This window comes from Macrobrachium nipponense, chromosome 1 (genome assembly GCF_015104395.2).
Source record: "Macrobrachium nipponense isolate FS-2020 chromosome 1, ASM1510439v2, whole genome shotgun sequence".
Classification (NCBI taxonomy): Eukaryota; Metazoa; Arthropoda; class Malacostraca; order Decapoda; family Palaemonidae; genus Macrobrachium; species Macrobrachium nipponense.
The window spans coordinates 173,223,309-173,248,037 of record NC_087200.1 but is presented as its reverse complement, the minus strand read 5'-3'; the positions used below and the strand labels follow the sequence as shown (position 1 = coordinate 173,248,037).

General features: G+C 42.5%; 1 pseudogene; it reads left to right on the top strand.

The window, feature by feature from the left end:
* Window positions 1–24,729, top strand: part of LOC135219853 (puromycin-sensitive aminopeptidase-like) — a 185,904-nt pseudogene that overhangs the window by 128,736 nt on the left and 32,439 nt on the right.

Below are 24,729 nucleotides of genomic sequence, written 5' to 3'. Positions count from 1 at the left end.
TGCCACAAGGCCAGCGCTATTTTTGGCGATGTGATTGCCCAGGCCGAAGACGACGAAGGAGAAGGGACATCGTTGCCAACCCCAGACTTCAAGGCTTCTCGAGGGTGGTTTGAAAAATTCCGGAAACGGACTGGCATACATTCGGTGGTGCGGCATGGGGAGGCGGCCAGCTCGGACACGAAAGCGACCGAAGCCTTTATTAAGACTTTCAACGAGATGACAATCAAGGAAGGCTACAGTTCTCAGCAAGTCTTTAACTGTGATGAGACTGGCCTTTTTTGGAAAAAAATGGCTCTTCGGACGTACATCACACAGGAAGAGAAGAAGCTACCCGGGCATAAGCCTATGAAAGACAGGCTTACGCTCGCACTTTGTTCGAACGCCATGGGGATTGCAAGGTGAAGCCCCTACTTGTCTATCATTCGGAGACTCCTCGAGCCTTCAAGGCTCACAAAGTGCTAAAGGAGAAGCTTCCAGTAATGTGGAGGGCTAATGCGAAAGCCTGGGTAACGAGACTTTTGTTCACCAAGTGGGTAAATCTGTGTTTCGGCCCAACAGTGAAGAAATTCTTGGAAGAGAAGCGCCACCCTATGAAATGTCTGCTGTTGTTGGACAATGCCCCTGCTCACCCTCCTGGCCTCGAGGAAGATATCCTAGCGGAGTTTTCTTTTATCACGGTTCTTTATCTTCTGCCTAACACCACCCCTCTCCTCCAGCCCATGGCCCAGCAAGTGATATTGAACTTCAAGAAGCTATATACGAAAGATCTTTTCAAGAGATGTTTCAACATCACCGATACCAAAAACCTCACCTTGCATGAATTTTGGAAGTAGCATTTCGATGTTGTCATATCCACCCGACTCCTCGATCAAGCTTGGCAGGAGGTTTTGAGGCGAACCTTGAATTCTTTGTGGAGGAAACTCTGGCCTGATAACGCATCCACCTTAGACTTCGAGGGATTCGACGTGGGCAAAGCTGATGCAGTTTCAGAAACAGTTGATGATCTTGAAACTGTTTCGCAACCAGATCTTGACAAGATCGTTGCACTTGGCAAGTCCATGGGGCTGGTCATTAACGAGGACGACATCAATGACCTTCTCGAGGAGCACCAAGTGGAGCTTTCGACGGATGACCTGAAGGAGTTGGAGGCCATGCAACATAACGTCATGCAAGAAGAGTTCTCTAGCAGCGGCGAGGAGGAGGAGGAGGACCCTATGACAACGGCAGAAATTAAGGATGCTTTAGCTGCTTTTCATAAGGTGCAATCATTTGTAGAAAAGAGACAACCCGAAAAGGTTTAAACAGGTCGTATACTTGCGCAGTTCGATGATGTTTGCCTGAGTTGTTTCAGGAACATTGTGAAAAGCAGGCTGAAGTAATCTTCCTTGGATAGTTATTTTTTAAAGAGGCCTTTAGTAAGCGAACAGGAAGATCCAAATGATATGAAAAAACAGAAAGTTGAAAGTGGTGAAGAAAATGAAATTTTATAAAAAAAAAAAAAAAAAAAAAAAAAAAAATGTAAAGTGTATAAAAGAAAAAAATGTAAAAATAAAAAAAATTAAAAACAATAAATTTAATTTTAAGTTTTTTGTAAAGTTAAGTGTTAATGTTTTGTGCCATTTGTTAATGTGTTTCATAAAGTTTATTGTTAATGTTTCCTGTCATTTTTTAATGTGTTTTGTAAAGTTAAGTGTTCAAGTTTTCTGCTATTTGTCCTCCTCTGTAGCCACTTTTGGAGATCGCCTCACTCGAAAGGTAAGGTTCCACATTTTACTACATACGTACGTATGTACGTACAGTATTTCTTGTACCATTTACACTAATACACTTTATTTACAGGTATGTAGTACATATTAGTAGTATATGTAGGTTAAGTTAGGTATTGAATGGTCCAAATTGTTGTATTTCATTGTTTATTGGTCAATTTAGCTTTATTATCAAATTTACTGGGGTGTTTTTGTAGGGCTTGGGACTAATTAGGCAATTTACATGTAAAAATCAGGTTACGAAGGCCACCTCGGAGCGGATTAATTTTGTATCCTGAGGTACTACTGTACCTCAGCAGGATGGCAGGACTCTGCCCCGGTATTCAAAACCTGTTCGTCGCTACCGGGCGCGAGAAGAGTAGGGTCGTGAAGAACACTATCTCCTTCTGGTTGAGTGAGACCATCAGGAGGGCCTACGAAGGAGCGGGGTTTTTCCTCCCTCAAGGCGCAAAGTCCCATGACATCAGAGGTATAGACACCTTGTCTTTCACCATTGTGTGTGAGTGTATGAGGAGTGTCCATCCTCCATATCCTACCCTTCCCCACTCCCCCCTTTCCCTACTGGGCCTTTGATGTAATTGCCAAAATTCCTCAGCCTTCAGGTGAGTCTATGAGAGGAATATATATGCTTACAAACCATTGCATTAAACTCATAGAGTTTTATTCCCTCCCCTCCCCGCCAGTTGGGATCAGTTCTATTCGGCGGGGGGATCTCCACCTGCACCCTGATCTGGCGGAGCGGGTTTCCCCCCCCTTCCCCCTCCTCTTTCCTTCCTGAAGGAGGCTGACCTCTTCCTGAGATGGGACTCATCCTTCCCTAGACGACTCCCGCCTCCTAATGATTAAGTCTCCTACAATAGTAGTTCGGGGTAAGTATACGGTGTCGGAACAAATCACAAATTTTAAGTAATTTGTATTTTTCCTAGCTATACTTACCCCCAAACTACGGAGTTTTTACTCCCACCCTTCCATCCCCGCATATCTGGGGGCAGGAGTTCTAGAGGTGTGGAAAGGACTGGAGGTCAGAGGTCGTGATCTTCGACCCTGGTTCTCATACCTGGCCGGGAGGGAATAACCAGTTTTTTCTGGTTGGTACAGGATTGACATCCAGGATTCTCCTACGATAGTAGTTTGGTGTAAGTATAGCTAGGAAAAATACAAATTACTTAAAATTTGAGATGTTCCTGCTAAAATGTAAATTTTATAGTTAACATCTGCTCCATGACAGATCTTGTAAAAGTTGACATGGTCCCCACTCCTGTTATACAGTTTAGCCTTAAATTCTAATAAGATGATATTCATGTATTGTTTTAATATTACTCACTTTCATTATAACTTATTATTTATTGATTCACAGGGGATAATAGCCAGTGGATGGTCCCCATAAGTATTTCAACAGAGAAGAATCCTTCCAAACCTATTCATGAAGTTCTCCTTGATGGGAAGTCAACCCAAGTGGTACTTGAGGGTGTTTCATCTGATAGCTGGGTTAAACTTAATCCAGGCACAATTGGATATTATAGGTAAGATCTCCAAATGTAGGTTCTTTTTCTATTTTAGCATTCTTATTATTACTCTATTTTATTTAAAAGATAGTTTGACTGAACTTACTGTTTTAAACTAGCAATTAACTGTGAAAAAGAATTATGTAGGGTTGCCTCATTTATATCTGATATTCAGGTGGTCTCCAGGTTTATAAATTGCTTCTGTCATAGACAAACCGTGAACCTTGATTGATTCATTTAATGACATGATCTTCATTAAGGTCTATATAATATTTTGTTTGTTTTCAGTCATATCATGGAGTAATTGTTGAATGGTTAGTGTTGTGGAATATACTCAAACTTATTACAGTAGTACCTCAGGATACAAAATTAATCCTTTCCGAAGCGGCCTTCATAACCTGTTTTTTTTTGTATCTTGAACCACATTTTACATGTAAATTGCCTAATTCGTTCCAAGCCCTACAAAAACACCCCAGTAAATTTTATAATAAAGCTAAATTGACCAATAAACAATGAAATACAACAATTTGGACCATTCAATACCTAACCTAACTGTGATTACCTGTAAATAAAGTTTATTAGTGTACAGGGTACAAGAAATACTGTACGTACATATGTAGTAAAATGTGGAACCTTACCTTTCGAGAGAGGCAATCTCCGAAACTGGCGACAGAGGAGGACAAATGGCAGAAACCATGAACACTTAACTTTACGAAACACATTAACAAATGGCAGAAAACATTAACACTTAACTTTACAAAAAACTTTAAATTATTATTATTATTATTTTATTTTTATTTATTTATTTTTTTTTTTTTTTTACAAAATTTCAATTTCTTTACCACCGAATGAATGCCAGTCCGTTTACGGAATTTATCAAACCACCCCCGAGAAGCCCTGAAGTCTGGGGTTGCCGTCGATGTCCCTTCTCCTCAGTCGTCTTCAGCCTGGGCAATCAGATCAGCGAAAATAGCGCTGGCCTTCTGGCAGATTGCCGTCTTGGTTATCGTATCGCTAACAATTTCTTTGTCCTCAATCCATAGAAGAAGCAGCCTCTCCATCTCATCATGCACGTGGCTCCTCTTGTTGGACAAAATAGTCATGCCCTTGGAAGGTGTAGCTGCTTTGATGGCTTCCTTCTGGTTAAAAATGATGCCTATCGTCGACGGATTTCGGCTGTATTCCTTAGCTATCACACTCAACCGCATGCCAGCTTCATACTCTTTAATGATCTCCATTTTTGTCTCCATAGAAAGCATCTGCTTCTTTCCGTGAACTTCAGCAACTTTCTTGTGACCCATGACTATACGTTAAGTTATGTACTAATTAAGTTCACAAACAACACGATAAAGTAGAAAGCGAAATCACTAACACGAATTTATGTTAACAAATAAAATTGTATACGTATATATGAACGAACGAATTCAATGTGTGTACGATAACGATGTTGCTACAAAGTGGCCGAATAACGCCTTTACGTAGAACATGATGGGGTAGATGCTGACCAATAGGAGAGCAGGATCTTTCGGCGTTGACTAGCATCAGGAACCAATGGGAGAGTGGGAGGATGGTGGCGAGTTTACTCAGTTGGCGGCACGCGAGTTTTAAAATTGTTCTCGGTGGTCCGGGCGAATCTTGGGACTTTACAGTAACACCCTTTCGTAACCAGAATTATTTTCATATGCAGAGGCAAAAAAATCTTTGTATTTGCTTTCGTAACTTGAATTTTTCGTAAGTTGGGACTTTCGTATGTCGAGGTTCCATTGTATTAGGATACTTAATCAGTTTCAATACTTATATCCAGTTACAAGTACTATTAAGTTTTAAGGTATTGTTATAGCTAATACATAATTTTTTGCCCTGAAGAATGATGCTTTGTACAGCTATGCTCAGAACTGATGCTAATGACTGCATAGGATTTCATATTTATCTATTATTTAAATACAAAAACATGATTATTGCATACAATATGGCCATATGTTTCATAAGAGTGAGATCTGTCATATATTTCAAAACTGTAAGAAAATATCACATGTAGCCAAATTTCAGAAAAACAGTTATGAAAATTTTCAAAACTTTTGTTCCCTCATTGCTAAAGCATTTGACAAAAAAAAAAAAAAGTCATCATCAAACCTCAGTTCAAATGTTAAAGAAAAAAATTAAAAAGTTTGTCATAACATTATTGTTGCTTTCATGCAAACATAAAATTTGAAATAGTCTTAGTTGATCACATCAACGATGAAAAATATGTAAATACTAAGTAAATACAAAATTAGAAGGATTCCACTGATATCAATAGGTGAGTGGTGGAGCTTGTGATGCAACCATTAGAGTGGTGGGGTGACATGAACCACTGGGTGCAGCTTAGGTCTACAATGAGTAGTGACAAAAAATTATCTTGAAACAATTTATTTTATATTTGTTGGAGGGATATATATTTTCATAAAAATAAAATTATTTAGGTTATATTTCATAAACACTTCAAAAATTATGGCTTACTGGCAAATAATTGTCTTTGCAATTATTCTTTTGTTAAAGCCAAGACTGTGCGTAGTCCTAGGTGTTCTAGATTTCTTTACTTACAATAGGTAAATTACTTAGCATTCAAATCTCTATATATTAACAATTTCTGGCCAGAAAGCATATGAAGTTATCTACACATTCTTGCACTTCAAGTTACTGTATGAATGAATAAATTATACACCAAAAGTCAGCAGGAGGACTATTATGAAAATATTTTAAGCCTATTATAAAACAAGTTTTCCATAGGCCTTGACATTAATACTAATAGACATTTTGATTAGCCATCTTCTCCATGTAATTAAAATCATTATCTTTAATTCCTGAAAGAAGAGGTAATCTCTACAAATAAATTCTTTAGAGACAGATTACATTGCAGAGGGCTTAGATTAGATTTTTAGGCCTACAAATCATTTTACAACATACAGACAGCTTAAACACAGCCTAAAATGTCATCATTCAAAGAAAACTTGCTGTAATTCATATTCCTATTTTGAAAATGTTAAGACTTGAGTTTATTAGGTTTACTGTTATAATGCTGCGTTGGTAGTTACATTGATCAGTCCAAGAAGCATGTTAAGCATGCTGTCATTGATGGCACCGCTAACCTTATCACACCGTGCTTTGAGCTAAGCAATGTGAAAAAAACAAATATGTTCACGAATTATACCAATGAATAAAAGGGATCATATTTATATAACCATAAGGAAAAAAGTGTTAGCTGGGAATTCACAAACTTGTTGACATGTATGACATTAGAAATAAAATAAAAAAGTTTTAACCCTACTCGGCTATGTTCCATTGAGTCTGAGATTCTGGACGATAAAAAAAGAATCGTTGCATCAGATTTGAGCATAGCTTTACCAGCTTGAGAGAGACTAGAATTTTAACTTGTGATGGATAACGCTAGTGATAATGTAAAAATTGATATTTGAGTATTTTTTGTGATTTGTTCATTTCAATATTGCAGAACTCAGTACTCTCAGGAAATGATGGCCCAGTTAATACCAGCAATTGCCACTAAGTGCCTACCACCTCTTGATCGCTTAGGAGTTTTTGATGATCTTTTCTCCATGGTAAGTACTTGGAAGTTTATCAGTAAAATGTAAATAATGATTATGATAATTACGATGACTAGTTTTAGGTACGCATGAATAATAAATAACAACCTAATTAATACATGAATGCTACATATATTGAGGGACACAATAAAAAGTAATTGTTCATGGCAGATCCAACAAGCATAAGGAGCCTAAGTCATGATCATGGAGTCCCCAGTAACAACCAATCTGAAGCCCTCAGGACAAAATTTCACTAAAACTTTGATAAAACAACCCTATTAGAACAATTAAATTCATAGTGATGTGACAAGCTAGTCTAGTACAGTTTATGTTTTTGGTTTGCCAATGTGTGTGAGTGATTCTTCTTGCTACCTTTTAACTTTTAAACAGAAGAATTTCTAATAAAATTAAAAGGTTTTTATTTTATAATGCATATAATGGTCATCTATTGAAAATTTAATTCCTTTATTCATAGGCCTAATATAACATGTTTAGTTATTTATCAAAGATATGCATCTTGGCAAATTAAATGACTCATGTTGATTCAAAGGTTTCATTTCCTTAAAAATTAATTTTAAATACAACTACTTTAGTTAGTTAATAACAGAATATACGATTCCAAATGATACTACAAAGTGTAAATTTAAGTAAAAATGCTAATACAGTCAACCTTCATTTGGTCCTGGTGCATAGTTAAAATTCACAAATACTTAAAACCCTTCTAAAAATGCATATAACTGCCTATTTGATAGTTCAAACACCAAGAAAAACCCTCTAAAAATGCTTGTACTTGAGTACTTTAATAGTTTTATTTAAAAATGCATGTAGTCACAAAAATTATATGAAAATACATTAATTAGTGAATATTTCTCTTAAAAATACCGCGAATAGGCAAGTTTTCTGTGAGTAATGGTACTACGTTTATGTTCCATAGAAAAATCCGCGAAAGGTGAGTCTGTGAATCTGGAGCCTTGAAAAGGCAGGGGTCAACTGTATACATATAGGAATAAGAAATATATGTACTGATTATTGCAGATGACTGTTAATCATATGATTCCATGACAGACTTGACTAGCTATCATATTGACCATTCCATATTCAGTGAAACTGCAAATAATGTTAGTTTACTGTGTACAAAAGTATGTTCTACTGTATTAAATATTAGAATCTAAAGTTTTACAGTGATATGATACATGGCAACAAAATCAGATATAAATCTTTCTAACGTAATCTTATAAACATTCTCTGACGTTATAACTCATCCTGTCACCTAGGTGTTTGATACTGCCTAATGCATGTCATATACACCATTTTTGAATCAGTGGTTTTTATGGTAACCACTTGTTTAATAGAACCAGTAGTCTAAGGGAGCTGAGGTTATTTCCAGAATGCTGTCATGGGAATAATATCCTCTCCTAGGGATAGACTTCCCTTGAATATCCTATGGAAATATGCTAACTTTTGTATAGAATCCAATGATATAAGGAACTTGCATTAATGGTGGAGAGAGAGAGAGAGAGAGAGAATGTTTTGTATTGACTTCTTTAAAAGGGGAGAGAGAGATGTTGGGTGAACTCCATCTAGTAATCTTATACTTCCAAGTCTTACTACTACCACCCAAGGTGTCCTTCCTTACTAGTATCCTTTTATTAAATGTTATTTTAGTAAATCACTGATTTGTGTGCTAGACTCCAAAAATGTTCCACATGGTACTGAATGAATAATCCTGGCATTCATAGATTTAGCGACTGTATCTGCACGGAAAAACAACTGAGTGTACCCTACGAAGACATAGTTAGCATTCCATTTTGAGAACCCAGAAATATTTTTGCTCCTGATGGTATTAGAACAATTGGTAATAAGTGAACTTGGGGTTTTTCTTGTGCTTCTGAAAATTCAGAATGAAGATTTGTATGTCTGCATCTGATAATGGTGATGAACAGATCCCGTGCAGTTTACATTGCTTTGATTTTCGTGGCACCAATTATGTATATTACTATCTATATTCTTAGCACAAACTGAATAAGCCTCCTATATGGCCTATCTTTTCCAGCTGTGAGTAGAAAGACTAAGTCTCATAAACCTTCTATCTGCTCATGGAGTAGTGAAATGTTAATTCTTTAATCTGCTTATTCTGCATTTCCTGCCACCTAACAATTATTTACTTTTCACTGCTGCTCAGACCATTTATTATGAAATGGCTTGTCATTGTTGGTGAATAAACCTGCCCACTATATGTATACATTACAAATAATTTTATTTTCTTTCTGTAATCTTGCCAGAAAACTTTTACACTGTTTGCCAGGATTACACAGATAAGTAAATTGTGGCTTGATAGCAAAAATAACACACACACTTATTAATGAAATAGTAAATATGAAAAAGATTAATCTATTAATACTAACAAGCTTTATCTGAACTAATTTTAAACTTCAAAACTAAATCAAATTCAAAATATGCTCTATGTGGGACCACCTGAATAAAAAAATATATTTACCATGGGAAAACCAGTTAACACAAAAATAATCACAATCCAAGTTTGATATCCAAAAGCAAAAAAAGCTTCAAACTTGAACCTATGATCATACGCCAAATTTTTTTGTATTATTGTCAACAGATGGCTATTCAAAATGAAAATAGTACTACAATACTTACCCTTTGGTTGTGCACCAGACTCAGAAGGAACATTTTCATATCACATACACAAAGTATGGTTGCTTCTCAGAATGAATATACAATTATCAAGGACAAATTTTTAAATGCAAATGTATGGAGTACTGTAACTAAGAAAATGAAGAGCATGACAGAGAGAATATGGGAGCTAAACTTGGGTGTACATTATTGGGAAGACAGACAAGGAGTGGCCATTTTCTGAGGTAGGCACTTCAGATCTCAGTTGTCTCAACTGACCAGGTGAAAATCTGCTTGAAATTCTGGAGTCATCCTAGATAGTTGTAGACCCTCAAATTGGCCACTGCAATAATTTTATGGAAATGGGATATGCCAAAATATGTCAAGAAAACCCAACTTGCGCTGCTCACAGTATTCCTAAAAATAGTTTTGCAAAACTCAGTAGAATATTGTTAGAATAAAAGAATAATAACTTAATTTTCATGACATTGTCAGTCACATTTTGCCACAGGGGCCCTTACAAGGGACAGTTACAAGCAGTCCCCAGTTACCAGTGGCCTCGGTTATCAGCAATCCAGTTCTATAGCATTTTTCTAAAGATGATGATAACTGGATTTTCAGTGCTGATCCTCAGTTATTGTCACACCGTCGGGAACAGAACCCCCGCCAATAACCGGGGACTGCCTGTACTTGCAAGTAATCTTCATATTTTTTTGTGGTAGTATCTGAATGATTTAGAGTATGTATATTGTAACTAAGTAACTTGTTTATACTGTAATGTGGGTTATAATTTCAGGTACAAGCTGGTCATACTAAAACAGTGGAAATTTTAAGATTGTTGCAAGCCTTTGAAGATGAAATAGACTACACAGTTTGGTCAGCAGTTCATAACTGTGTGGCACGTCTTAATCAGCTTATTTCACACACCGACTTTCATTCTTCATTTGCAGCTTTTGTTAGAAAGCTTTTCTCCAAGATTGGACAGAAGCTTGGTTGGGAAGCAAAACATGGAGAGAGTAAGTATTAATTTAAAGAAAATAATCTGGCCCTGAAAACTATTAATCTTTAAATTGTGGATGGCAAAGAGGTTTACTGCATCTCAGGATTGTGTGATGCATTTCTTTCTTTCATCACAACCCCATTAACTGTGTTTATGCCTAATCTTCATGTGAAATTTCCAGATTCACCAGTCTTTTGTTAGTTAGACAGAAGGAGGTAGTTTACTGTTTATGTGCCAGAAGAAATCAAGATATTTATCAATTGTTCATACGCAAACAAACCTTCGGTCTTAACAATAGGATAATTTCTAGCGCCTAGCTGGATCCGGTTAAATCACAGATGAAAGCATGGAATCTTGTGAGATCTGGCAATGCGTGCATATATCTCATGAAGAGTGGTCAAGGACCATGCGCCTACGCCACCGCGTGTCTTTTCTTAACCGCCTGGACAAGAGTTGTGTTTGACCTCTCTCGGCCTTTACCTGGTTCATTGCCTGTTTCGATTGTGTTTAGTAAGTGTGTGTGTGTGTGTGTGCTGTTATTATGGCTGCTTCTGCTCCTTCTCAGCCTCGGCAACGTATGTGCCCCAGAATTTCAGGTTTTCCGTGTTCTTGTTTTTTGGCTTCGGCTGCGACCAATCTCCACATCACATGTTTGTACAATAACGAATCCTTGCATGGAATGCTGTGTGTGGCCTAAAGAGCAGTGGAGGTTGTTTTGTAGAAAGAGGGAGCATCGTAGGGTTTCTACTCTTTCTTTTTGGGAGAGTTTTTCTTCTCCTCTTCCCAATGCTTCGTCACCTGCTGCAGTCACACCCCATAATAGTGTTGTGCCTTTTTCTCTTTCCTTTTCTTCCATCGATTTGTCGTTGGAAATATCGGGAGGCCCTCAGGCTGATTTTTCTAATGTCGCCCCTTCTTCTTCGGGAGTTAATTTGATTCCTGAGAAGGAGGCATCCAAGATGGCAGTGCTTTGGAAGTCGATGGGCCTACAGGGTTCTCTGTCCTTGGAGGGTTTGTTGATGCACTTCATGGATGCTCGCTGCCCCCTCCTCATGCTGTCCAGGTCCTCCCCCCTCCTCCTGGCCTCGTCTTCGTTGGTAGCTGAGGTCAGCCATTTTGTATTGCTCCACCAGTGACAGTTGCCGCTTTTTCAAGTCAGAGGGAAGCCATGGTGTCAGCCCCGCTAGTGATGTCACGGGGTCAGTCATTTTGTATCCCTCCGCTAGTGGTGTCTGCTTCCTGTTCGGATCGAGGGGAAGCCGTGACGTCATCGCCACTTATGACGTCACTTCCATCGATAACGTCACTCCCAGTCGTCTCCTCTGTGCTGCCTCGCTCATCTGTGTCGTCATCGTTTGCTGCCGTGACATCATCTCTGCCGTCCGGTTCACTGCATCTCCCTTCCATGTCGTCGGAGCCTTCTCTTGCTGAGCCGTCTTAGGCTTTATGCCAGGCAGTTCTTATGAGATTGGACTCTGTTTTGGAAGATAAGTTGGCTGCCATGTCAGCTGGGAGGACTGGAAGCAAACGTGTTGCATCGCCCCTGCCTCCTGCGAAGAGATTGCGTAAGGAACCAGTGCTGTCTTCCTCTCTTTCTCCCCCATCTCTGCCGTGTCGGCGTATCAGGCGTTGGAAGGCTAAGGACTTTGCTCTTTCTTTGCCTGCGAGTGAGGTGCAACACGCCCGTGTTCCTGAGATTGTTGGTGTTTCGGAAAGTGTTAGTGTATCTTCCCCTGTGCGCTCTGCAGTGGCTGCTTCGTCCTCTGCATTGAGTCGTGAGCGTGTTGCAACCCCCCCCCCATTCATGCACATGTTGCAGGTGCTTCCACTTCTCCGTCTCCAGGGCCTATTCGTCGCCGTAAGGATCTCAAGGCTCCTGTCAAGAGGTCAAAGGTTGTGAGTGCGGAGTTGGTGCAGCAGGAGTCTTTGCCTGCCCCTCTCCCTGGTACTTCCAGGAGCTCGACTCCGAGAGATTCTCATTCGTTTCCGAGTGTTCGAGGTTCCTCTCCAGCTCACGTTCCTACGCCTGCCACGCCTGTGATGTTCCTGGTGTTGTGGTTGGTTCGTTGCGGGAGTTGGCGCTTGGATCCAACCCAGACAGGTTAGTTGGTGTTTCGGGCTGTTTGGCTGCTGGTTTTTCAATTGATTTGAATGAGGAAGGCGTTTTAAATTAACCTGCTCACCCTTCTCGTCGTCAGCCTCCGTTGCCAGAACAGGCGGAGGGAGACACATAATAGTTTTTGTCTTCCTTTTCAGAAATTGTTGTTCTCATTTGGGGTTTCAACAATTTGGAGAGTAGGACTCAGGCTCGGTTGTCTTACACTCCTTCCTGCTTAGAAGCCTGGCTGAGAGCTACGCAGGATCCCAAGTCTTCATTTCAACTTCCCTTGCCGGGCCACGTTTGCATAAGGTTAATGCCTCTATTTCGTATCAGAATGGTTCGCTTCGCTCTAGGGGCTCTGCCAAGCTGCTACCCCCACCTCTCACGAGGCATAGGGAACTATGCTACGAACTCTGCCTTTTTTATGTCATGTCATCTTACCCCGGACGTCATTCGCCTGAAGCCGGGATTGTCTTTGGAGCAGGTGAGGTCGGTACCTCCATCGTTGTCTCCACAAGATGCCTCAGCATTGGAATCTACGGCAGCCTCCATGTTGCAAACAGTTTCCTGGCTGGACTTCTGGTCTATGGTCATTGCCAAGATAGCTTCTGACAGGTCCCCAGAAGGGTTGGTGAGTGCTTCCTCTTTTGCCAGTTTGTTGCAGTCCTGAGGCAATGCGTTTTCATATATGGCTCACCTTAGTGTTAATTTATGGGCTAACCTTCTCCTGATTAGAAGAGACGCGGCTTTATCCAGGATGGAAAGATCAGTTGACCCTGAGTTCTTGCTGGCGTAGAGGAATGGGGATCTGTTGGAGTCTCAGTTCTTGTTCCCTCGGACCGGGCTGACACCAAGGACAGATTGGTGCACCAGGCTGTCTAAGTCGGAGTCTCATCCTCGGATCGTCGCCTGGTAGGCCGTCGTGGAGTTCATTTTCAGCAGGGCCTCCCCGTTCATCCCAGACTAGGTCAGAGGACCAACATCCCTTCCGCTCCCGTTTCTTTAAACTGAGAAGGGGCCCCAGGGGTAGAGGTAAAGGGGGCTGTCGGTAGGTTAGGTGCCACTCCCTCTCCCTCTCCTGTGCCACGGGTGGAGGGGTGCTTGGTGGGTCATTGGGCCAGGTGGCTTGAGTTATGGGGCAAAGTGGGTGGTAGATGTCCTTCAGGTGGGTTGGTTGGTTGGTTTTATAAAGTTTAGGTGTAACACCAAGCACTGGGGCAGCAAAGGCCATTCAGCGCTGCCATTCCTCCTCTCGGACAAGCCACAGCTCAGGAGGGTGTATCCTCCAGATTCTCTGAAGTTCTTGGCTCTTCTGGAGGAGGTGCAGAAGATGCTGGACAAGGATGCGATAGAGGAAATGGTGCATCCATCTCCGGGGTTTTACAGTCACATCTTCTTGGTGCCCAAGGTGTCAGGAGGTTGCAGACCTGTGATTGACTTATCCACCTTGAATCACTTTATCAGGAAGATGAGATTCAAGATGGAGACCCCGCGTTCAGTGTTGGCAGCTGTGAGGGAAGGCATCTTCATGCTGTCGATAAGCTTGAGGAACGCATACTTCCAGATCCCTATTCATCCGACGTCCAGGAAGTTCCTTCACTTCTCTCTCGGGGACAATGTCTTCGAGTTCAAAGCCTGTGCTTCTGGCTGACCACAGCCCCTCAAGTGTTCACAAGGGTCTTCTCTCTTGTATCAAGTTGGGCCCATGCTCAGGGGATCCGTTTGCTGAGGTACCTCGACGATTGGTTGGTCTTAGCAGGTTTCAGGGAAAAGGTGCTGCAGGACAGAGATCGTTTGGTTCGGTTTTTTCTGGAACTGGGCATTGTGGTCAACCACAAAAAGTCAAACCTCATACTCAGTCAAAGGATTTTCTACCTGGGCATGGTCATCAATACGGCGGTTGCAAGAGTTTTCCTGTCGGATCAGAGGTTGGAGAAGTTGTGAGTGGTGGCACGTGACTTCCTCTTGGAACCGCATCAGTCAGCTCATCAGTGGCAGGTTCTTCTGGGAGTTTTGTGTTCCCTGGAGAAGCTGGTACCTCATGGGCGTCTTCATCTTCGGTCTCTACAATGGAGACGGGGGGAATTCTGGTCTCCAGTGGGGGACTCACCCCAGTTAAAGGTTCCTCTGTCTCTGGAAGTGTGAGAAGACCTTCGTTGGTGGTTGGACGACCAAAATCTTTTGAACGGTGTTGCTCTGCGTTCTCTCCCACTGGACTTCCTTCTGTTTTCAGATGCCTCCCACGCAGGTTGGGGGGGGCTCATTTAGACAGCCACATTGCCTCAGGTGTTTGAAGTTTAGAGGACAAACAGCAGCATATCGTCTTGGAGTTGAAGGCAGCCTTCCTGGGTCTGAAGGAGTTTCAGTGGAAGGTAGAGGGACATTCTGTCATTCTTATGTCAGACAACACTACGGTGGTCGCCTATGTGAACAAGCGGGAGGCCTGGTTTCTCATCAACTTCACACCGTGACCATCGAGGTTCATCAGTGGGCGGTCAGCAGTTTGGTAGAGCTCTCAGTCAGGTATATCCCAGGCAAACGGAATGTGGTTGCAGACAAACTCAGTCGTCGAGATCAGATCCTAGGCACAGAGTGGTCCCTTCATCAAGTAGTAGCAGACAAGCTCTTCCAGGTTTGGGGGAGACCTATGCTGGAACTTTATGTGACTCGGTTCAACAGGAAACTAGAGATATTCTGTTCAGTGGTTTCAGATCCTTTAGCGTTAGCGAAGGACGCATTCCATCACTCTTGGGACAACCTGGAGGTGTATGCCTTCCTTCCGTTTTGTTTGATCTGTCAGGTTCTGAACAGGCTGATGAGTTCGCAGGGTCTCATGATGACTTTCATATCCCCTCTATGGCCTCAGGCAGGTTAGTTTCCAGATCTGCTGTCATCGTTGTTGGAGGTTCCAAGGGAAATTCCCCCTTGGCAGTATCTCCTGTGTCAGCCGCATGTGGAAAGGTTCCACTAGTCAGTAGAATCCCTTTATCTTCACAGTTGGAGGCTATCAAGTATTTTGTCCGAGAGAGAGGCTTTTCTCAGAGAACAGCAGGGCATATCTCCAGCAGTCTTAGAAGGTCGACCTCTACGGTTTTCCAAGGCAAATGGGTGATCTACTGTGATGGGTGTCGTAAACGGGGTTTTTCTCTACTCTCAACCTCTATTCAGTGAATAGCAGACTTTTTGACCTTCCTCAGAGATGAGAAACATTTGTCTGTTTCTGCCATTAAAGGCTACAGGGCGGCCCTGAGTTTAGTGTTACGCCTTAGAGGTATCGACATCTCTTCCTGGGAACTTTCCTTATTAGTTAAGGTGTTTGAGCAGTCGAGTTCTTCTAGGGAGCTCAAGCCTCCAATGTGGAAAGTTTCCTTGGTTCTCAAGAGCTTCACTAAGGGTCCATATGAGCCTTTGCATTGCTCATCTGACAGGAACTTGACGCTCAAGACAGTTTTCCTCCTGGCCTTGGTATCTTCGAAGAGGGTACAAGAGCTCCATGGTCTGAGCTATGATGTGAAGCACACAAGGGGTTGGGGGTTGGTTTCCTTTGAATTTGTCCCAGCTGATGTCCTTTCCCCTTTTTTAGGCACTTTTTCTCCCAGTCACATTAAACATTCGGAAGATTTTTGTCACATATTCAGAGAAGCACATATATACCACTTCACAACATAAAACTTTTAGGCCTTGACGTAGATTCCCTATTTACAAAAGTACCAGTACAGGACGTTCTTCAGTTTTTGAGGGAAAAATTATCCCCCTATTCAGATCATTTCCCATTGGCGCTTGACAAAATAATAAAGTTAGTTGAATTATGTGCATCTAATACCGTATTTTCATTTGGGGAGTCATTCTATTAGCAAAAATTTGGATGTAGTGTGGGTAGTCCTTTAAGTCCTATTTTAGCCAATCTGTACATGGAATACTTTGAAACTATGTACAGTAATGCAATAAAACCCAAAACATGCTGTGGATGAGATATGTAGATGATATTCTAACATTTTGGGATAATAGATGGGGCAATTTTAATGAATTCCATTCAAAATTAAAAGCATTAGTGCCCAGCATCAAATTTAAAGTTGAATGGGAAACATACAACAAAATTCCTTTTCTTGATGGTTTAATAATTAGAGACACGACAGAATACACATTTACCATATACAGAAAACCAACGTTCTCACTTTCATACATTCACTACTTTATCTATCACGACATTGCTATCAAGATAGGTGTAGCCAGCAACCTGCTCTTAAGAGCCTTATGAATTTATTCCCCAGATTTCCTGGAAAAAGAATTTGAACTAATTTGTAAGCAACTTTCGTCTTTAAATTATCCTGACCATATAATTGAGAAAGCAATTCACAAAGCAAATGCAATTTTCTACCGAACCCCTCAAGACAAGACCATAGAGACACCCAACAATAAAATAAAAATTCCTCACCTGGACGAGATTAAGACAGTGACTCAGACCCTCGGAAAATCTAACCCTTTTGCATTTACTTACCCAAACACCTTAGCCAAATCCCTGATTAACGTCCAACAAAAGACATCCCCCAAGGACTCCGGGGTTTACAAAATCCCATGCCAGGACTGTGACCAATCTTACATCAGATTTACAGGAAAATCACTTCCCCAGAGATTAATACAACACAAATGGTTAGTTAGGTATGGACAATAGGTCTCGGCTATTTTCAACCATATAAATGAACATAACCATAGAATAAACTAGAATTTGTCATGTATAATTTATAGCAGCAACTCCCGGTACAAGAGTCAAATTATGGAATCGGCCTTAATAAAAGAGAGGCAGGTAATGAACATCTCAAAAGGAGCATGGGATTCAGATGTGATTGACAAGATTTTCATTCAACCAATGCTTAAGAAGATTAAAGGAAGATTATCACCGGGGACCATAAATACCACCTTTTCTGTAAACTTTTCTCATTCATACACCTGAAGAGGGAGACCGCAGTCTCTTAAATATGGTACTTTTCTCTCTATATTTTGGTGTTTTCATACATTCAACTTACCTGTCAGATATATACATAGCTATCGACTCCGTCGTCCCCGACAGAAATTCAAATTTCGCGGCACTCGCTACAGGTAGGTCAGGTGATCTACCGCCCTGCTCTGGGTGGCAGGACTAGGAACCATTCCCGTTTTCTAAGCAGATTTCTCTCTGTCGCCGGTGGTATCAACATTGTTGACTTCCTCCTGACTAGAATTCTTTTTTCACAACGCTTTTGATCATCTCTCGCTGATATTTGGTGACGTACTTGGATCGTTGTTTGGCATTCGCTATCGTGGACTGTTTTTGGACTTGGTTTTTGGAATTCGTGAATATGTCTGACTCTAGTGTTAGTTTCAGAGTGTGTGTGAATGAGGGCTGTAAGGTGAGGATTCCGAAAGCTTCGGTAGATCCTCACACTACATGTAGTGGTTGTAGAATGGTTGAATGCTCGATTGAGAATACGTGTAACGAGTGTGAGAAATTGAGTGCGCAAGAGTGGAAGAATCTAACTTCTTACTTGAAGAAGTTAGAGAAAGATAGAGAGAGGAAGGCGGCTTACAAAACCCGCAGAATGTCTACATCTCATGATTTACTGTCTAGTTCTGTAGCTTCTTCCTCTGATAATCATGCCCATTCTGTTTCAGCCCGTTCACAAATTGCTAATCCCTCTAGTTCTGCTTCGGAAATAGCGGAACTCAGAGCTTCCCTTCAGAAAATGCAGGAAAAAAATGGCAGCATTGGAAGGTAAGGAAAGTGAATGTGGTTTCGCTAGTGATATTAGTGTCCCCAGTGTAGTGGAGGGGGCGTCTGGTCGTCTCTGCGACGCTCCCAGGCCTAGACCTCTTCCAAGCTCCCTGGCCCGGAGGAGAAGGAAAGTCGAAAGCTGTACGGGGGTTGTGGAGAATCCCCAACGATCAGGCGTCCCCTCGGCAGAATCTATCATCACAAACTGCCAAGGACCGCTATAGGAAAAGCGTCCTTCGAGAGTGCTTTTCGTCTTCTAGTTCGCCCTCTCCGAGAAGAGGATGGAAGGAGTCGAAACTTTCCCGTCCGCTGAAGAGGAGTATGAAAGAACATGAGCTCAATTCTAGTCCCGAGCGCTTCTCTGAAGAAGGAGCGCCTTCGGTAATAAAGAAGGCTAGAAAACATTCAGACTCTGGGTCTGGAGGAGATCCTAGAGCGCCTTCCAGATCTCCCTCTCCTGATTCAAAAGATTCCTCAACCAGGAAAATTTTAATGAATATGCAGGAACAATTAGCCTCGTTGGTAGGAGTTCTTTATAAGGAGCCTACTCGTAAGAAGATGATAGGCTTCCTATTAAAAGATCTAAATACCGATCTCCTGTCGGGCGCGACGAACCCTACAGGGGAGTTGTCGCACAAGCGGCCATCTCTGGGGGGACGAACGGCCCGTTAGACAGGAGAGATGTATTCAGAAAAAGAAGTTACTCCTGTCAAGAGTGTGGCTCCAGCCAGGAGCCAGGCTCCGAGTAGGCGCAAAGAGCCAGGGTATTCAGTACAACGTTCAAGATATTCAACCAAGCGCCAAGAGTTAACTGAAGAAGAAGATCCTGTTAGGAGTAGAGCGCTTGTTAAACGAAAAGCGCCTACCTTGATCAATACTCCTACTAAACACCATACGCATTCCAAGGATCAGGAGTATTTGGAGCGACATACTCCTGCCAGGCGCCAGGAGTCTTCGGACCTCGATACTCCTCCCAGGCGCCAGGAGGTATTCCGAACTTTATACTCCGCCCAGGCGCCAGGAGTATTCTGAACTTAATACTCCTCCCAGGCGCCAGGAGTATTCCGAACCTTATACTCCTCCCAGGCGCCAGGAGTATTCTGAACTTAATACTCCTCCCAGGCGCCAGGAGTATTCGGAACAAGATGCGCCTACCAGAAGCCAGGAGTATTCGAAGCGCGTTGCGCCTGCCAAGCACCAGGAGTATTCCAAACACGTTACTTCCTTCCAGGCGAGATACTCCTGCTGTACACCAGGCGCATTCCCTGCATGAAGAGCCTGACATCCGACAGGAGTCATCCAAGCGTCAATCTTTTAGCAAAGAGAGAGTAACTCTTAGCCCCTCTTCAATTAGGAGTGCTTCTTCAGAAAGGAAGAGAGTAAGGGAAGAAACAGAAGAAAGAAGGGAGCCTTCTCCTTCCGAGCCTATGAACCCAGAAGATGCCTCGGAGGATGAAATGAAGGAAGGATTTTCTAATTACAAAGTTCTTTCGTCCCTTCTCTTGGAAGAATATGGAGACTCTTTAATGCCGAGCCGCTCCTCCTTCACGCTCTCTGTTTTCGAGCACGAAAACGCACAAGTCTTCCTCTTTCCTAAAAATGAAGCCTGCTATATCTATGAGGAGGGTGCTACAATCTCTTGACTCCTGGTTCAAGAAGAAGAAGGAGTTAGGAAGGACGGTCTTTTGTATGCCTCCCGCTAAACTTACAGGGAGGAGAGGCATTTGGTACGAAACGGGAGAAAATATGGGATTGTCTCTGTCCGTTTCAGCTGAGTCAGACTTCTCGAGTTTAGTAGACTCATCGAGAAGACACGCCTTGAATTCAGCAAAAGTAACATGGGGTCTTTCGGAAACGGACCACCTCCTCAAAGGGCTTTTTCACACTTTAGAAGTTTTTAACTTCTTAGATTGGTCCTTGGGGTTCTTGCCAAGAAGTCTCATGAAAAAGGAACAACTGGACCCAGAAACCCTAAATAGCATCCTCACATGCATTGATAAGGCTGTTCAGGATGGATCGGCTGAAGTATGCTCCCTCTTTGGTGCAGGAGTTTTAAAGAAGAGGGCGGTTCACAGTGCTTTCCTCACGAAGGCCGTCTCTCCTTCGCAAAGATCCGCCTTATTGTTTGCGCCTCTCTCAGAACATCTTTTTCCCTCGCAGTTGGTGAAGGATATTGCCCATTCCCACTGACTGAAAAGGCCACCCAGGATCTCCTTAGACAATCCTCAAGGAAAAATAGGCCTGTGGCCAGTGAGGAAAAGAAAGTGGCTCGTCCAGCTCAGCAGCAGCCCTTTCGAGGAGGCCTTCCAGCTAGATCTATCGCCAGAAGGAAGTCAACCGAGAAAAGGGGCAGGTCTTCCTTCCGTCCCTTTAAGAAGGGAAAGTGAGAATTCTGTCCTCCAGACACCTGTAGGAGCCAGGTTAATTTCTTTGCGAAAGCCTGGGAAGACATAGGATCGAATCCTTGGACGATGTCATCATCAAGAAGGGTTATTACATCCCATTAAAGGACATTCCTCCCTTGACAACATCACCGAGGGAATTGTCCGCCAGATACAGGGACCCTGTTTCTGATGGATACTCTTCGTCAGATGGTGGAACAGATGTGGACAAAAGAGCAATAGAGCTGGTGCTGGATTGCAGCTCCCCGGGGTTTTTACAATCGCTTGTTTCTTGTAGCAAAAGCCTCGGGGGGATGGAGACCGGTACTGGATGTAAGTGCGCTGAACAAATTCGTAAAACAACAGAAGTTCAGCATGGAAACATCTGCTTCAGTCCTTGCAGCACTGCGTCAAGGAGATTGGATGGCGTCCCTAGACCTTCAGGACGCATATTTCCACATCCCGATCCAACCATTCGTCGAGGAAGTACCTTCGATTTATGTTCGAGGGAAGAATCTATCAGTTCAGGGCCCTGTGTTTCGGCCTTTCCACACGGCTCCTCAACGTCTTCACGGACGTGATGAAAAATGTATCAAGACATTTACATTTGAAAGGGATAAACGTCTCCCTGTACCTGGACGACTGGCTCATCAGAGCCAGGTCTCAAAAGCAGTGTTTGGAGGACCTGTCAACAACACCGGAATTGACAAAATCATTGGGATTGATCGTGAACCTCGAGAAGTCTCAGATGATCCCCAGCCAGAACGTGGTTTATCTGGGGATTCAGATGGATTCTCGGGTTTTCGAGTTTTTCCCTCTCAAGAGAGAATAAGGAAAGGCTGTGCCACAGTATCGAACTTCTTAGGGAAAGAGCGCACTTCAGCGAGGGAAAGAGCGCACTTCAGCGAGGGAATGGCTGAGCCTTCTGGGGACCCTTTTCCTCGCTCGAACAGTTCTTTCCCCTAGGAAGACTACATCTTCGTCCGCTTCAGTTCTTCCTGAGAAGAAGTTGGAGTTGGAAGACAGGACAGCTCTCGGACACGTTTCCAATCTCAGAGGAAATAAAAAATCATTTAAAAGAAAGTGGTGGTTGATTCCCTTAAAAGAAAAACAAAGGAGTATCCTTGCAAGTACGGAACCCAAGCCTGACATTGTTCTCAGACGCGTCGGAGTCGGGCTGGGGTGCAACATTGGGATCCCAAAGAAGTGTCAGGCACCTGGTCGGCTAGAAACAGGTGTCATGGCACATAAATTGCAAGGAGCTTTTAGCAATTCACCTTGCGCTAAAGAGCTTCGAACACAATAGTCAGATGGCCAAGGTCGGTACAAAAAGATTAAACTCAAGACAATACGACCGCTCTGGCTTATGTCAAGAAACAAGGAGGGACTCACTCTTTCGCTCTGTACGAGCTGGCAAGAGATCTGTTGATTTGGGCGAACCAAAGGAAGGTAGTTCTTCTAACGAGGTTTGTCCAGGGGAGAGGAATGTGAGAGCGGACAGACTGAGCAGGAGGTTCCAGGTCCTTCCCACAGAATGGACACTCCACTCAGAAGTCTGTCAGAGCCTTTGGTACCTTTGGGGGAAGCCTCAAATAGATCTTTTCGCCACATTCCTCTCCAAAAGGATAGACACATTTTGTGCCCTAGTGGAAGATCCCAGGGCTTATGCAACAGACGCCGTTCTCCTGGGGGACTGGTCAGGGCTAGATGTTTACGCTTTTCCCCCGTTCAAGATACTGGGGGAAGTAGTCAGAAAATTCGTGGCATCCGAAGGAACCAAAATGACTCTGATTGCTCCGTATTGGCCATCTCAAATTTGGTTCACAGAGGTGATGGAGTGGACAGTGGACTTCCCCAGATCTCTTCCAAACAGAATAGATCTGCTCAAACAACCCCACTTCGAGAGGTACCATCAAAATCTACCCGCTCTTGCTCTGACTGCCTTTCGACTATCGAAAGACTTGTCAGAGCGAGAGGGTTTTCTCGCCAGGCAGCAAGCGCAATTGCTAGAGCCCGCAGATCATCTACTAGGCGAGTGTACCAATTGAAGTGGGAAGTTTTCAGAAGCTGGTGCAGGTCGAAGAAGCTGTCCTCATTCCAGTACCTCTGTGACCGAAATTGCGGATTTCCTTCTGTTTCTTAGAGAAAAGTCGCATCTCTCTGTACCGACTATTAAGGGGTACAGGAGTATGCTTTCAGCAGTCTTTAGAAACAAGGGATTAGATCTAACGAATGATAAGGATTTGCACGACCTCATTCGTTCCTTCGAAACATCAAAGTCACTTGAACCTAAGGTTCCAAGCTGGAACTTAGATGTGGTTCTTAAATTTCTATCCTCCGAAGAATTCGAACCACCACACACTGCTTCATTTCGTAATATCACTAGAAAGTGGTTTGTTTCTGATTGTCTCCTGCAACGGCAAAAAGAGTCAGTGAGTTGCACGCCCTTGAATCACGAGTCGGCTTCAAAGGAGACTCTGCAATTTGTTCATTCCAGTCTCTCTTTCTTGCCAAAAATGAAAACCCTTCGAATCCCTGGCCCAGGAGCTTCGAGGTTAAAGGACTTTCTAGTTTGGTGGGCAGAGAGGCAGAAAGATCCCTTTGCCCACCCAGTTAGAGCTCTTAAATTCTATCTGGACAGGAAGAAGCAGTTGGGGGGTTCGCAAAAAGGTCTTTGGTGCTCAGTAAAAGACCCCAAGAGAGCAATGTCCAAGAACGCCTTAGCCTTCTTTGTTAGAAGTGTTATTACGGAAGCTCATAAGAATTGTCCAGATGATTCTTTTAATCTTTTAAGAGTGAGAGCCCACGAAGTTAGGGCAATCGCAACCTCTGTGGCGTTCCAAAGAAATATGTCACTTAAAAACATTTTGGATGCAACTTATTGGAGATGCAACTCTGTGTTTGCATCTCATTATTTAAAAGACGTGCGAGTTACGTATGAGAAATGTTTTTCTCTAGGTCCGTTGTGTCAGCACAGACGGTTCTGGGTTAATGGGAGCTAGCACCGATCCTTAATATTGTATGTAACCCTCTTGTTGGATGTGTTCTTGAGTTTCCTGTGCATGGAAGTGTCAGGTGTCGCACAGGCGACCTTCACTTCTCTTCACTAGGAGATCGAGTGACAGCTGACTTTTAGAGGGGTACAAAAAGAATATTTTTTTTTGTATTATTGTATGTGTGGTTATTGAGTTTGTGGTTGTTTGCTAAGAGTTTGGGGATAGCTCTTGGCAATCTTAGAACTAACACGGGTGTTAGGTTCGGGTGATCGGGATCGGTTGTGTGCTCCTTAAATAAAGGCGTGTTGTCATATAAGCGGATGTGCTCCATTGACAAATGCCAGTTAGGTTCTGTCGAGTAAGTGGATGAGACCCCATCGACAGATCCACAAGAACTCTTGGCCACAGATCACTATCTCGCTAAGGCTCTTGGGTGAAGCAGACTCCTAGACAGCAGTCACGAAGTCTTCCACCTGATAAGGTAGGAACCAAGGTCTATAAATACCTACAACATGTGTTGTTTACCTGTCTAGTCAGTAGTTAGCTGTCTCTTGCCCTCCACCAAAGGGTGTCAATCAGCTATGTATATATCTGACAGGTAAGTTGAATGTATGAAAATGATATTGTTATGATACAATAAAGTTTCATACATACTTACCTGGCAGATATATACAATTTGAAGACCCTCCACCCAGCCTCCCCGCAGGAGACAGGTGGAAGAGAGAATCTGATTAGAAAACGGGAATGGTTCCTAGTCCTGCCACCCAGAGCAGGGCGGTAGATCACCTGACCTACCTGTATCGAGTGCCGCGAAATTTGAATTTCTGTCGGGGACGACGGAGTCGATAGCTATGTATATATCTGCCAGGTAAGTATGTATGAAACTTTATTGTATCATAACAATATCATTTTTTTATGGGCTCCTTCTATTAGATGGAATTCTGTTGTAACAGAACATTTTTCCAGTATATCATATATATATATATATATCATTATATATATAGATATATATATATATA